The sequence below is a fragment of the Narcine bancroftii genome, chromosome 5, assembly GCF_036971445.1.
Source record: "Narcine bancroftii isolate sNarBan1 chromosome 5, sNarBan1.hap1, whole genome shotgun sequence".
Lineage (NCBI taxonomy): Eukaryota > Metazoa > Chordata > Chondrichthyes > Torpediniformes > Narcinidae > Narcine > Narcine bancroftii.
In genome coordinates this window covers 76,241,000-76,257,810 of record NC_091473.1, presented here as the reverse complement: position 1 = coordinate 76,257,810, position 16,811 = coordinate 76,241,000, and the positions used below count along the sequence as shown (strand labels likewise).

The following is a 16,811-nucleotide window of genomic DNA, read 5'->3' as shown; positions in this document are numbered from 1 at the left end:
GATTGCAATGCCAGCGACTGCAGATGCCGGAGATTGTCCTGGGATCGAGGCCGTCAATCCCCGGCGTGAAATGACGTCATCTGACACCAGCGATGAGCTGATTTTGCTTTCACACAAGACACTTTAAAGGCCAATTGGCCATCAATTCCTGGGACCACTGGCAAATGTGTAAGGGGCTCATGAAACAAGACTGATGGAAATCACTTTAGCACTGGTCATAATCTTTCCATCCTAATTAGACACAAGAATGCTACCAGAGAATTTGAAAACATTGTATTCATGTTGAAAAATACATATAAAGAAATAGACCCCAGCTCAGAAATACAAACTCAGAAATAATGGCCTGGAAATTCTCTTGCCACTTTTAATTATATCAATTCAGTTTGTGTGTCATCTTCGATGTTATTTTTCCAAGTTCTATAACCAAAATTATATCCAATTGCAAAGTATGCAACAAACCATTGCAAGGTTTCCCTTCAACAGTGACATACTCGACCAATTTCTTGAAAGGTGCTGCAGCTGCTGGCACTGAAACCACAACAGCTGCAATCTCTGAAGCCAGCTTTTAAAAGGGAACACATAACACATGCTGACCTACTGGGGCATATCACTGCTTATCAAATACCTGTGCTGCAATAACAGAATCAGCCAAGTGTAAGCTCACAAGAGGTCAGCAAGACCCTCTTAATGTGCATTTGATTTTCTCCAGTTTAATAATGAAACTGATGTCCTTAATCCATTATGTAATAGAAGGACCCCTGTCAAACATTCAGTATAACTAGATGCTTAGTCAATTGAGACACAAGTGCTATCGCGTCTTTCTGCAGGGAATTTAGGGAGTTGTCAGATATTCCAAATATTGCCGTCAACGGGCAAGGTTACAAATTGACTTTAAATATTTCAGTTAGAGTGTTGAAGACTCCACTCCAGAACCCTTGTATTTTGGGGCACTGATAAAATATGTGACTTAGGTTGCAAGGAGAGCCATTACACCTATTACATTTGTCCTCTGTTTTAGGATAAATGGATGAAAATTTGGATTTTGAAAAGTGAAGCCTATGTAGCATCTTAATTGAATGAGTCCCAGGGAGCACGAGAGGTGGTAGAATGAATTCTCTCAATAGCCTCCAGTTTCTCCTCAATTTCCATTTAACCAGTTCAGACGCGGGAAAACTTTTGATCTTTTGATAGAGATTCATATTCCTCTGATTTTCCAATTGAGACACCTGACAGGCATTCCCCCACACCCCCCCCCCCCCCGCCCACTCATTTTCATTGAATTGCACAGATTCATTGGATTGCACATTTAGTTCTTGTGGCCTGTACTGCCCTAATTAAGTGGAAGCATCAAGGTAGTTCCCCCACCAACATACAGAAATTAATCTGCATACACATCCAGATACTGATTACACTCATCCCCATATCAAGACAAAGCCCTGGGGACAACACTTTACATCCACGTCGTCAAAACATCCTTGCCCCTAACTGTCAAGGAGCTGAAAAAACAACCATTTTCACCCCCTCCCCCCCATAAATTATGAATTGGGTTTAGAGACATATTGAAAGTCCCTTTGATCAGCTCTATGTCACATAGCTCAATAACTTAAATTTGCTCAACCTGTCCACCTCTGACCCCACAATGATCACTGAACTGGCTTTCCCTTCTGGAAGTCAGCAATCCGCTCCTTAGTTTTGGTGACATTAAGTACAAGGTTGTTGGTGCACCATTCAACCAACTTTTCAATCTCCCTCATCACCTTTCTTTAAACAACCCACTACAGTGGTATCATCATCAAATTTGTAGATGTTATTATTGTCACACCAAGCCATGCAATTGTAAGTGTAAAGTGAGTCGAGCAGGGGGGCTAAGAACCTAGTCCTGTGGTGCTCTGGTACTAAGGGAGATGTTCTTACCAATCCTCACTGATTGTGGTTTGGAGGTGAGGAAATCTATGATCCAATTACACAGTAGAGTGCTGAGTCCCAGGTCTTGGAGTTTGCTTATCAGTTTTGAAGGGATGATTGTGTTAAATGCCAAACTGTAGTCGATAAAAAGTATCCTGAGGAATGCACCTTTCCTGTCCAGGTGTTCCATAGCTTTCGTGCAAAGCCAGTGAGCTGTTGTTACAATAGGCGAACTGGAACGTATTCATGTCACCACTTAGATAGGAGCTGATATGCTTCAACACCAGTCTTTCCAAACACTTTATCACTGTTGATCTAAGTGCTACTGTCCGAGAGTCATAAAGGCAGGTTACTACACTTCGACTATGATTGACATCTGTTTGAAACGTGGGCACCACACCCTGTATTCTTAAATACAATGGTAAGTTGGTCAGCACAGATTTTTAATACTAAACTAGGTATTCCATCCGGGCTCGATGCTTTCCTCGGATTCTCTCTCCTGAAGACAGCACACACACCATCCTCAGACAAGGACAGGATGGGATCATCGGGGATGTGGGGGCGCAAAGGGGTGTTTCTTTGCTGTTACTATCATTAAATCGGGCATAGAAGGTATTAGAGCATCGGAGATTGAAGCTTTGCCATCTGCTACTTCATCAGATTTCTAGCAGGTTATGGCATCTAGGCTCTGCCACAGCTGTCAGGTGTCCCTTGTACACAGTTCTGCCTTCAGGCCACTTTCACGGTAAGGTCAGGGAAAACAGAGATAGTCATCCCCTTCAGTTTTACCTCATAGCATTCTCTGGCTTGGCATAGGACATCCACACAATCACTGTAATAGTGAAGTCTGACCTCTATGGCCCGGGGACACTCTCCTAGCCCTGGCATTGACCTTAGGGTGTGGTGTGCTCAGTCCACCAATGGCGCTTTCAATAAAGCGGATACTGTATTTTCACTCAAGCAAGAACCCTCCACTATCCTGATGTTATTTCTCCAGGACCTTCCTTCCAAATCCTTACATCTGTTTTCTTGCTTTATCATAATAGATGATGAGAGTTTGACTTTTCTTTTGCATTGAGTAGGTCATCAGTGCACCATGGCTGTACATTCTATCTCCCCAACAGCATCTGAGAAAAATTAGTCCATGGTTACTTTTTAAGCCATGGATTGTGTTTTATTTTATAGTCTGAGTTTTGACTTAAGGGCAGCCAACTCTTCTCCAATATGAATTCTTATCTCCATTTTAATGGACTCTACAATATCTTTGCAAAGTTCAGTCAGCACTGCGAGCTTTAGCCAGTCAAAGTCAGTTACCTTTTCTTTCTGGTCTGACAGTGAGCTGCCTGGGAAGACAGGATCAGGCAAGGCCCAGCTTTCAGTCTGCAAGGTAAGCTTCCGGGGCTGCTGCATTCTGTCTTTACTTTTAGCCTTCTTATTAGACATTTCAGCACTTCAAAATCCACCCCTATTACTTCAAAGCATTGCCAACGATAATCAAATGGTAGGACATTGCCTGGATTGCTGTTAAATAATATTTTATTACAAATCACAGGAGCTCTGTAGGTCGTGACTTACCCCATCAACTGTTCTCTCATACACGCCACCCCTCACCCCACCCTGCCCCCACCTTTAAAGACACTGTCATGTAACTAAACTAAGTACCAGGACAAAATGAACTTCTTTATTTCAATCATGAACCCAACCTTAATTAAGCATTCAGTTTTTGTGAATGTGAATAAATCACATTGTACAGAAATGACTAATTGCAATCTAACTATTTTGCACAAAAAGCGACCACAAGTATAGACAAAAAAAGTTCCATTAAAGAGCAACTTCCATTGACCTTGCAACAGCAGTCAACTTACCTGACACAAAACAAAAAACAAACACCAAGGAACAGCACAGATTGGATACCAACGACAACAATGATACTGGCTCAGAATAGTTGCCGAGTGGCAATACACGTTGTCCCCTAGTTACAAGTGCCCGATTTATGAAAATCCCTACGTAATTACATTCCAAAGTCCAACATCTGTACGTACATACTGCACATTCATTCTTGAGTATGAAAGAATTAGTTTAGTCTCTTCACTTTCAGTAATTGTTGTCTTTTTGGCTTTACTGCAGAAATATGGTTGCCATATGAAGTGTTTTGTATTTATTTTTCAACCAACAGACAAAATCAACCCATTGATGTCTGTAATAAATGTCCCCACTGGTTACCCAGGTATGGCCTGTAATTGTAGATAAGTCTTGCACTAAAAAATGCACAACTTATGTTTCAATTACTAAAAATATTACTGAACTGGGATTCACAGGACCAAAAGTCAAAATATTTTAAGTACTCTTTTTAACCTATATTTATATCAAGACATGATGTTGTTCTTAAAAGGGAAAGATCACAATTGCCCAAAGGCAGCACATTTAAAGGACAGCTAAACATGCCTAATTAATGATACTACTCACATTTCACATTACTAATGAAAAATGAGTTTACTGGGGGGAAAAAGTGCCTTGTACTGACACACATTCTCAGTTTTATTGGTGCAATTGACACCTCTCAGCAGTTCTCTAAAAATTTGCCTTCACAGCAACATTAATAAAATCACGAAAGAGAAAAAAATTACTACAGGCTACCTCACATGACCAAGGGAATTGCATTCTTGAAAACAAGCCATATTGCAACTCTCATTGACACAAAGCCATGTCATTTGTGCAGGTGTCAAGAACACAAGGTGTACATTTGATTGTTTTATATAGTTTTACTCTCCCATGACAGCAAATTTAATTCAGCATCTCAAATTTTTGGGTAGCAATTTGTGAATTCTACAGGGGCCAATTTCATAACATGGGGGTTGCCTGTATGGGGAGATAGTTTCACACAAGAATTCAACAAAATATTCCCTTGGACCTTGAGGGAGGCTAGTGTAGAAATTGCAGTGGCTCTGGCAGAAATATTTAAAATGTCCTTACCCATGAGTGTGGAGCCTGAGGATTGGAGGATGACTCGTGTTCCGTTGTTTAAAAAAGGCTCCAAAAGTAACCCTGTAAATTATAGGCCAGTGAGCCTGTTATCAGTAGTAGGTAAATTATTGGAAGGTGCTCTAAGAGATCAGATATGCAAGTATTTGGATAGGCAGATTATGGACAGTCAACATGGCTTTGTGCATGGCAGATCATGTTTAACCAATCTGATAGTGTTTTTCGAGGATGCTACCAGGAAAGTTGATAAAGGAAAGGTTAAGGATATTGTGATGGGCCCAGAGGATCCCAAAACCCAGCAGCAACAGAAACTCACCAAGACAAATGGTTACTTAAACAAAAGTCACTTTTAATTATCTTTAAAAATGAAAACAGGATCAACTAAGGATCAAACTCTAACTTATTACTACTACTATTAACTTAACCCCCTTTTAATTCTAAGCACACGAGTATGCAATGTGTGTGTAAGTTCAAAAAAGTTCTATGATTTACAGTCCAATCTCACTCTTATACTGTGCACAGAATTTAACATTTATGAATCTTCACCAGGCTTTGGTGCTTGAAAGGATACTGCTCAGGAAGGTTCTTGCCGGTTTTCAGAGAGATTTGTTGCTCATTGGACACACACAAACTGATTTCTTTCATTCAGCCACTTCAGTGTCTTGCCATCAAGATTTTCCAGACAATAGCCTCTTTCTTTCAGGTCACCACAGAGTTCGTTTGCTGTTTTCCTCATCTCAAGTGAAACATTATTTACAGCCAGCCATCTCCTCTTGTTTGGACCACAAGGGCTTTGAACAGGCTGAACTAAGAATTCACAACCCATCTTCAAAATGGTATTTTTTTTTCCACAAACTTGGCAGCTTGTCCTGTTCCAGTCCCATCTGCTGCTGCTGAACTGTAGAACTGAATTCTCTCTCTCTCTCTCTCTGGGAAAACTACATGACCCTCTTAGAACAGCAAATTGCATTCAGACATTCTGCAGCACCAGACCCAATCTTCTGAGTTTGTTCATCTGTTGCTTTCCTAAACAATAATCCATTACAACATGTCCAATTATCACTTACTTGTGAAGTCCTTCAGCAAAGCAGTTTCCATTGTCTTTACAAAGGCACTGGGAGCCTGGACTGTATGGCTTGAGTAGAGCTCTGGCATTTTAAATGAGATCTGTGTTGTGAAGGGTTTGTGTGTGTGGCCTACACTAAAACAGGCCCCACAACTTATCTCCTATAAAACAACATAATTTGTCACAATATTGTCTGAATGGAGTTTAATAAGGCCTTTGACAAGGTTAGACAGAAAGGTTCAAAAGCTTGGTATTCACTGTGAGGTAGTAAACTGGATTCGACAGAAAGTATAGGTGGACGATTGCTTCTCAGACTGAAGGCCCATGACCAGTGGTGTGCCTCAGGATTTGGTGCTGGGACCATTGTTGTTTGTCATCTACATCAATGATCTGGATGATAATGTGGTAAATTGGATCAACAAGTTTGCAGTTGATAAAGGTTAAAGGTTCCATTATTTAGAATGTAACAAACATGAAATTCTTTAAATTTTGTCTCCACAAGGAAGACAGAGTCGCCACTTTGTCCAGTACCCTTCATAAAAATTAGGCCCCAGCAAGGACCAAACTCACAACCCCTGGTTTACAAAGCCAGTGCTCTAACCACTGAGCTATCAGGGCTTCTATAGAATACTGCAGCACAGGATCAAGCCACTTTGGCCTTTCCAGCTTGTACCAAACCATTTTATTTGCTTAGTCCCACTGACCTGCACCCAGTCCATAGTCCTCAATACCTCTCCCATCCATGTACCTGTCCAAATTCTTCTTAAATTTTAAAATTGAGACAACATTCACCACTTCAGCTGGCAGCTCATTCCACACTTCCACCACTCTCTGTGTGAAGAAGTTCCCCCTCACGTTCCCCCTAAACTTTTCCCCTTTCACTCTTAATCCAAGTCCTCTGGTTGTATCTCACCTATCCTCAGTGGAAAAAGCCGACCTACATTTACTTTGTCTATCCACGTCACAATTTTAAATACCTCTATCAAATCTCCTTTCATTCTTCTACACTCCAGGGAATAAAGTCTTAACCTGTTTAACCTTTTTCCCTGTAACTCAGTTCTTGAAGTCCAGGCAACAATATAGTAAATGTCCTCTGCACTCTTTCAATCTTATTGATAGCTATCCTGTCAGGTAAACAAAACTGCATACAATACTCCAAATTTGGCCTCACCAATGTCCTACACAATTTTACCATAACATCCCAGCTCCTATACTCAATACTTTGATTTATGAAGGCCAATATGCCCAAAGGTTCTCTTTATAACCCTAACCACCTGTGACAGCACTTTCAGGAAATTATGTATCTGTATTACCAGATCCCTCTGTTCAACTGCATTATTCATTGCCTTACCATTTACCGTTTATGTTGTTTCTTGATTTGTCCTTTCAAAATGCAACTCCTCACACTTGTCTGCATTAAATTCCATCTGCCATTTTTCAGTCTATTATTCCAGCTGGCCCCGATCCCTCTGCAAGATTTGAAAACATTCTTCACTGTCCATAATGCCTCCAAATCTTACTGTCATCTGCAAACTTGCTGATCCAATTTACCACATTATCATCCAGATCATTGACATACATGACAAACAATAATGTACTAATCCCTGAGGTACACCACTGGTCACAGGCCTCTAGTCTGAGAAGCAGTCATCCACCACTACTCTCTGGTTTCTCCCATCCAATTCATTACTTCACCATGAATACCTTCCTGACTAACCTCCCATTTATGTGGGACCTTGTCAAAGGTCTTACTAAAGTCCACGTAGACCACATCCACAGCTTTTCCTTTGTCAACTTTCCTGGTAACCTCCTCGAAAAACTCTACAAGAATGGTTAAACATGATCTACCATGCACAAATCCATGCTGACTATTCCTAATCTGTTTCTGGCTATCCAAATACAGATTTAACCTCTTTAATCAATCGATGACAGGACCTGGCCAGAACTAGAGCACAGAAAATGCCAGAAAAACAGAAATTGACCCCGAAGGGAACCCCCTATGTAAACATATCAAGGAAGAACAAAGCTTAAAACAAGAAATAATACTGTTGGCGGAACGGTTAGCACAACATCTTTACAGTGCCAGAGATCAGGACTTTAGTACAAACTCCTTAAACAGCATTGGACTTGAACCACAGTCGCAAGCATGGCAGATTTGACCTTGACAAGGCTAGCGATTGGGTCTGGGGTTTGATTCCTGCCATGCCTGCAAGGATTTGTACTAACGGCAGCAGATTCAAAACATGCCAGACCACAGGAGTTGACGGACCACAGAGTGCTGGATAGGAGGTTCAACTTGTCATTGAATATCAAATCTCAGAACACCTTCTAATAATTTGCCTAGTAGGCTCACCGGCTGAACTACCCTCCAATCCTCTGGCACCACACCCATAGCGAAGAACATTTTAAATATTTCTGTCATAGTCCCTGCAATTTCTACACTAGCATCCCTCGAGGTCCGAAGGAATATCATACAAGGCCTTGGGGTTTTATCCACCCTTATTTGCTTTAAGACCGCAAGCACTTCCTCCTCTTAATGACCTCACTGCTCGTTTTCCTTTTATCCCATGACTCAGTACCTGTTTCCTGAGTGAATACTGATGAGAAAAACCTTTTATGATGTTTCCCCCCTTCTCTTTTGGCTGGGTACAAAGCCAACCACTCTGCTCTTCAAGGGGACCAATTTTATCCCTTACTGTCCTTTTGCTCCTAATATACCTATAAAAACCCTTAGGATTTTCCTTCACATTTTCTGCCAAAGCAACCAATTTCTTCCTTGAGGTTTTTCTTGCATTTTTACTCTCAAGTACCTCATTTGCTCCACGTTGCCTATACCTGCTATATAGGCCTCTCTCACTTCATCCAAACCAAATCCCCAATATCCCTTGAAAACCAAGGTTCCCTATGCCTGCTAACCTTTCCTTTAATCTTGACAAGAACACAAACTCTCTATTCTCAAAATTTCACCTTCAAAGGTTCCCCACTTACCTTGCACACCCCTGCCCAAAAACAACTTATCCCAATCCACGTTTTCTAGATTCTTTCTCATTTCCTTAAAATTGGCCTTTCTCCAATTTAGAATCTCAATCTGAGGCTCAGACCAACCCTTCTCCATAATTAATTTGAAAGTAATGGCATTATCATCACTGGACCCAAAATATTGCGCTCTACATACTTTTGTCACCTGTCCGTTCCTTCTCATTCCCTAATAGGAAATCCAGTATTGCATTCTCTTTAGTTGGTACCTCTCTATATTAATTTAGAAAACTTTCTTAAATATATTTCACAAACTCCAAGGCATCCAGGCCTTTTACAATATGGGAGGCCCAGTCAATATGTGGAAAATTAAAATCTACTAAAGAAATACAAACACACACCAAAGTAGTCAACTCAAGACTGGTTTATTGAGGCTTTACAAGCAGCTTTTATTCCCGGGCTCCACGGGACGAGGTGGGACCTTGTTAAGTGACAGCTGTTGGTCCACAGGACCAGCATGTTTAAATTGAGACATGTTAACGTCCCGTGCCTTTCAGCAGGGGACCCAGCTGATCAACATACCGTCCCTTGGCACTCAGTACCACTAGCATGCCAGCCCTTAGGTAAGTCCGTGCACTGCACTGATGGTGGCGGTTTGCATTACCGTGCTGAGAGCCTGCTTGGCCTGCTACACAGCCGCTACAATCTGAATTTATTGTCGTGAGCAGGTCACAAAATTCAGAGCTTTGCAGCAGCATCATAGAGCAAACATTCATATTATAAACCATCTTACAACAATAATATTTAAAAAAATAAAAATAGTAGCACACTAAAAGTAAGGCAGTGTCTTTGGTTCATTGGTTATTCAGGAATCTGATGGCAGTGGGGAAGAAGCTGTCCTTGTGTCACCGAGTGCTCATCTTTAGGCTCCTATACCTTTTTCCCCAATGGTAGCAGAGTGAAAAGGGCATGGTCTAGGTGGTCGTGGGTCTTCGAGGATAGAGGGTGCTTTTTTAAGACACTGCCTCATGTAGATGTCCTCAATGGAGTGGTCTGGTGCCCGTGACGTTGCAGGCTGAGTTAACAGCCCTCTGGAATTTTTCCTTGTCCTGATGATGTGGGGCTTGAAATCACAACATTGTAGTTGAGTGTAAAGAGAATTACAAACTATTTGTAAACAAGATGTGGATACAGATGCAAGATACCTCATGTGCCTCAATTTTGAAACTACTACTTCCTTACACTACGTGCCACTTGGTTAAAATATTATTGAAAGCACCTCTGCTTCCACTGTATCAAATTAAGGATCCATCAATTAAACCTACACTTTATTCTCTCGACGCAACAGATAATTTGAACAATGACAATATGAAAGAACAGAGATATTTTGAAACAAAATCTAAATCCTGCACAAAATAATTAACACTTTCTTCTCAATGTATTGTAAAATCAAGACCATTGGGGATAGCAGAAGGGAGCCCTGATCTTGTACGCATACAAACATTCTAGGACCAGCAGGCAAAATTCCAGATAGCTGCTGAGAGGTTTCAATTACACCCAGGAAAGATAGCCAATATAGAAAATACAGGAAAGGTTCATTAGACTTTAGTTTACATTACTTCAAGAGTGAAGACATAGTTCTACACAATTTCCTAGGCGTACAGAAAACTGCAGAAGGTAGCAAACATAGTCAAGTCCATCACAGGCTCTGACCACTCAACAACAGATGATATGTGAGGCACGAAGACAGCCAACATCATAAAGGATCCCTCATCAACCTAGTTACAACCTCTTCTTGCTGGTATCTTCATGAAAAAAGTTACAGAAGCCTAAAGTCCAGTTTAAGATCAGTTGATTTCAAATGGCTATTGGATTTTTGATCTTCCCCTTATTAATTATTCCAACACCACAAAAACGACCGACTGCACTATTGTAAAGGCACCTTTTTTCTTGTCCAACGGTATCTGCGTATTTATAACCTCTCATTTGCATTTATTATCTTTTTAATTTAATTAATGCATACTACTGCAAGAAAAAGGAACAGGAAAGTACCTGTTCAGCAACAAGAATTGAAGTGCATACAATTATTGTACAATGTATATGGCAATAAACTTGTTATACACCCTAATGTGATTTTTTTTTCTGGAAGAAAAACAATTGTCTGAAAACAATAATTGCCTCAAAGATATCCTATTTCAATATTTTTCTGTTAAGACTGGAGGTATCAAGAAACCATAGTAGTTTGCTTTGAATAAGAACTTGATGTAAGCAACAGTAATAAATGACAAGTATGTAGGTTGAATCTATGACAGTGAATCCTAACATTTTTATTCATCAGATCACTGGACATAACTGTTCAAAAGGATCAAAACTTATGGCATAAGTTCAGTATAAAATTAAAAATACCTCAATTATCCAGCCTTGAAAGTCAAAAGAAGATTTGAAGTGTATGAAATTAAAATAGCTCTTGGGTGGGGGTGGGAGGGGGAAAGAGTATGAAGGCAAACATCAAAAAGTATTGTCTAGAATAGATGCACTTTTTTAAAACATATGAAAAGTAGTCAATATTTAGAATAAGGTTTTTTTTAAAATGAAAAAGGCAACACATCAGTAATGCAAATGTGGTCAACCCATTTCTGGCAGAACAACTTCAAATAACACAAATATAACTTTCAGTCATGGAAAATACCAACAATGCCCTACTTGTTCACTTCATGTAAACTTTGACAACATGGAGAAAATTATCAGGTACTTGCAGAAGTTTGAATTGAACACAAGACAGCAGAAATTTCAAAAGCAGTAAAAATAGAGCTTAACTAATTTGATTGAATCTTTTTGTTAATTGACAAGGTTGATATAAAGAATTTAGGTGCTGCTTCAATGGAGTTTCAAGCTATTTTGCACAGATAGGAAACTGGTTATGTTACAAACCGCAGCAATAGACAATGAATCAGTGTTTAATATTAAAACACTAATTTTATTTCTAACTCTTAAACTATAGTCTTAACTTTTAAACTATCCTTAACACTAAATCTATCCCGTGGAGAGATCATGTGTGTGTCTGTGTGTTATACCCAAATCTTTACAGTCTAGGCCAAAATCCAGAGGTTTCTTCAAAGTTCAGTCTTTTAAATTCAGTGTTGAAGTGCAGGCCTTTGAAATTTGATGCCCAAAATTAATGTTGAACTGATGGAAAGACTGGAGTTGTGGCTGCTACACTCACAGATTCTTGCGTTGCCTTTGAAAAAATGTCCATCCATACGAGCTGTGGTCGCAACATGTCTGGTCCTTTTGGAGGCAAGACCCAATTTGGGTGACCTCCATAAAGCTTCCAAGACCCTGGCACCACTCTCTCCAAGTACCTTCACTGCTAGTCACACTTAAAATGAAGCAGTCTCTCCAAGTGTCCTCCACTGTTAGTCAATCAAAATTAAGCACTTTGGTTCCAAAAAAGATCCTCCTATCACAGGTCAGTCTACTGAAAAGGCCCAATCATTCACAGAGCATGCTTGCTCTGAATTCCACAAAAATGACTGGTCACAAGAGGTGTTTTCAAAAGCTGCTTCCTCTTCAACAACCAGAATGGTTCTCCCTTGTCTTTGCAAATATATCAAATTTTGGAACAGACTGTGACAAGCCTTCCCTCAGTTCTTCTAATGTATTGAATTATCGCTGGGGTTTGACATGTGTTGTGCCTGTGGGAAATGTTAACTGTGACCATTCAGTCCCTCCTGATTATTCTACCTCTTAGTGATAATCTCATTTTACTAAAAGGGGAGTTCGCAATAGTTATTAGACAGAAGAATGGAATTGCTCCAAACAGTTGTTTTTCCCCCCCCCCCCCCCACGCTGGAGGAGGGAAGACCATGATTCTTCACTGAATTCAACTATGAATTAGATGTGGTTAGTAAAAGACTGAGAATATAAATAAGGGGGCAGAATGAGCATACAAGCAAATTAAATGTAATTCAAAAGATAATGATAATATAGTATTTTAACATGAAGTAGTATGAATGATACATCCTGACAGAAAGAATGCAGGACAATAAAAGATCAATGACACAACATTATAATTATAATTTATAATTAAACTTAGATTCAAGAAACAAGGGAGAGTGAAAAATCAAAACAACAAATCAGTTGGAATTATATCAGTAGTAAGGTAAGTACCAAAATATCTGAAAAGTAGTAGCAAAGAACTTGTTCTGCATTGCTACAGTGGGTGTAATTGTTTTGCCTTGCAAAGTCTTTAAATAATATGCCGCACAAGAAAAACAAATATTAAACAAGACTGGATACGACTGTAGATAATATACTGGCATGGACTGAGGATAAATTGAGGACAAGAAAGCAGTCAAAAATAAGACTAATTTTCGCATTGAAGGCTGTGTAGGGCACTGCAGGGTTCAAAGCAGAAGCATAAACAGTTCACAATCTACATCATTAATTTAGACAGAGACCAAGTGTTATTTATCCAAATATATTAATGATACAAAGCCAAGTTGCAAGTATGGGCTTTGAGATTTCGGACACAAAGTAAATGCACAAGAGTTAGTCTGAAAAATGCTGGATCACTCATTTCACGAGAAAAAAAGAGCAATTTTAAATTGTGAGATATGGAAAGGTATTAGCATTCAGAGCAAACTGGAATCTTTTTGCACACGTCAGTACAAGTTAACATGCGATCACTGCATGCAAATAGCAAGGCAAATTATGTTGGTCTTTAATGCAAAAGGGTTGGAATAAGAGTAAAAGTGCCTTGTTAATATTATATATGCTCCAATGAGTCCGCACTCAAAATAGTGTTCAGGTCTGCTTTTCCTACCCAAGGAAGGATAACATTGCCATAGAGCAAATACAAATAATTTTCAACCAAAATGATTTTTGAAATTCACAGGGATGGGTAAAAGATCAGTAATTAAGCAGGATCTACTTCAGAAGAAAGCCACACAACTTCAATGAAACACTGACCTGTCCAGGTGGATGCCAAGATAATACGGCTACTAGCCAGAGTGTCTAGAACAAGTAATCATTGTCTCAAAGTAAGGGGACCAAGGTGAGAAGAATTTTCTGCACCAAGAGTGTAAAAAAAACCATAAAAGTCTTATCCAAGGACTGTGGATTACATTCAAGATGTGATTTGCCATATTCAGAAAACCAAGATATCGATGCGGTTCTTCCAGAAAAGTGGCACGAAGGTTTAAAAAAAGCAAAGCTGACGCAAAGCCAAAAGGCTTTTATATTCTTCCATTCTCACCTCAGACAGAACAGAGGATGCATACAAGTATAAACCTTTGACAGAGTCATAGCATTTATAGCACATTAAATCCTGGGAGTCATTAAAAAAAAAGTACAAAAACAGTGAAATTGCATTGAAACTATAAAGAGCACAGGTCAAATGTAATTGGAGAATGGCTTCCAATTCATATCATATCATTTAGGATTCTGTAGAAAGTAATGAAAAGCTTTACTAAGCTAGACATAAAATATGAGCTAAAAAAATTAAATTGATGAAGATGGGATCATTCTCATCAGACCAAAGAAAATTGTGAAAATATATGAAAGGTGTACCAACTCATCACTGATTTTGACACATTGAATAGAGAGACACTGTTACTGCAACAAGTTCAATGCCCAAAATGCATATGTTTAAAATTTTGGAACACAGTTGTGAAACTTCCTGCTTGTTAAGAAGCAGGCATCAGAATAAATCAGGGCTTACAAAAAGTGAATTGTGTCTGGTCTTGCGAGAGAATAAATTGCACCTATATGGAATAAGAAAGAACATGGGACCAATGTGTTCACTCCATTTGGAGCAATCCTGCATTTCATAAGATAAATAGCCTGCTCCTTACAACAGCAATTCATATTAACAAGGCTCATAACAAAAATGAATGGTGTGTGGCGGACAGTTGCAAGAGGCAGTCTCAAAAAATATTTAAAATTCAATCAAGCTCAAAATACCAGGGATAAACTTGCAGGCAAAATTTAAATGGTACATTACCCATTTTTCAACTATAAATATGCATTATGAACTCACGTTTCTCAATAACTGAAGAAGTATCTGAACATTTTGATTGGAATGAATTATGAAAGATAATATGCTGTAAGTACTGTAATGCACATTTTTTTTTTTAAAAAGCTGCTGTTTCAATGTACCGAAAAACAATCTACCCAAAGAATAACGTAATTGTCTATGGATTTCTGGTTTGCAACTTTTTTTTTCCCCCAAGTTTTAATTCTGCTCGTTTCCAAACTTGTTCTTCTTGAACTAATGGACTGGGTATGCTGATCCATGCACACTTAATGTTAAAATGATTGTACAGATGTATTGGAAATGTTCCATATTTGGGCTAAAATTGTTGAAGAATCTGAATCACCTACCCAATTAAGATAAGCTTTTCCACCACCCTCCATGGTGCTTGATAGATCATCAATTTTTCTTACAGTACTGGAAGATAATGTTTCAGAAAATTAAACCTTTGCTCATCCCAACAACTAAATATTAGGTATTGAATTTCTAACTCAAGCAACCGAGTTGAGTTTCAAAAATATACAGAAGAAAAAGAGAAAATAGGACGATCAACAATCTCTTCAGAACGCAAGCAGCAATAATGAGGAGCGGTCAACTCCTTAAATCTGTACCATCCAAAAGATCATGGCTGAATCTTGGACTCCTCTCCCCTTGACACCAGTATAGTTCACCTGTCTTTCAATGTCTACTTTAAATACCGGTATATCGGATGATTGAGTCTCCACTGGTCTCTGCGGTGGAGAACCTCCAGGCGGTGAGTCACAAGCCTCAAAAGAAATCCCTCCATATCTCCAATCCCAATGAAACAGGATAACCCCTTACTCTTGAAGTTCTAAATTCTTGTTCTCCCCCCTACCAAACTGGTACTTTCAAGAATTCTCCTTCCCAGTGACTTGCCCTACCTGCTCACTGGGTTTGGGTTCCAAAAGTGCCCTCTGAAATCACAGATGGCTGGAAAGCACCGACCAGTTCAACAACTGGCACATGCCTGGCAGCTAAAGAGCCGGATGGATGAGCAGACCCACCAATGACGGTAAAGCAAGGCGGAGCACTGGTGCAAGCGGTGCCCCTCCGTTGACGGGACATGGAAAGCGGAGCAACTGAAGGTTGGGGCACCGGCCGGGCCAGCTGCAGCTCAGTGCCAATGCCCACGACGTGGAGCGGCTGAGGCCGATGTCAAAGGAGGACCGTTCGATGAAAAGGCCGGAGCACGGCGTTGACCTAAATTAAAACGGAGTGGGAGTGGGGGGGGGGGGGGAGGGAGAGTGGCCATCGAGCGGATGGATGACAGTTCCCCGGGGGGCGGCAGCCCGCCGCACAATGTCCTTACCAGGAAGTAGCCGACTTGGCTGAGCGGCCGACGGCGCCGCCGCCGTTCCTCGGTGGCTGCCCTCGGCCTGGAGAGCCACCTCCTTGCGCCCGCTCACACGCGCGTGAAGCCGCCGCTCGGGCGGCTCGCGAGCTGATGTCAGTGCAGCAATCACGCGCCTTCGCCCGGCCGCCTCCGTGCCGCCATCGGTCTCAACGTCCCAGCATTCCCCGGCGCTTCAACAGAGGGCGGGGCTGCTCCTGGAGCAGAGCAGAGGTGTATCACCCGGGTTAATCTTTACAGCTATCAAATTGCCTCAGCGTCTGTAACCCGGCATCTTTAAAATCGCCTCGACTTCTTCAAGCTGTAACATTGCGGCATCGCCTCCTGCCCATCAACGTGAATTGCAAGGTATGTTGCTGCCTGCCTGCCCCCACTGGTTCTCTTCCTGGAGATGGTTTTTGAATGTCCTGGACAGTCATTCTCGCCTTGTTCTATCTTCTCTGGTGAGCCCGATCATTCAATAGAGCTTTGTCAAT

At 40.5% G+C, this 16,811-nt stretch overlaps 1 protein-coding gene across 3 annotated transcripts in view; it reads right to left on the bottom strand.

Annotated features, from left to right (window-relative positions):
• nek7 (NIMA-related kinase 7) overlaps positions 1-16,531 on the bottom strand; it is a 224,589-nt gene extending 208,058 nt beyond the window's left edge. Inside the window, exons 1-2 of one of the 3 annotated variants that reach the window (XM_069937882.1) lie at positions 16,294-16,531; positions 15,314-15,380 (exon numbers count right to left, since the gene is read on the bottom strand). The gene's annotated coding sequence lies outside the window, so the exon portion shown is untranslated. The remainder of the gene's footprint in view (positions 1-15,313; positions 15,381-16,293) is intronic. The other 2 variants (XM_069937880.1, XM_069937881.1) reach the window with 2 other exon arrangements.
• Between the last annotated feature and the right edge of the window lie 280 nt (positions 16,532-16,811).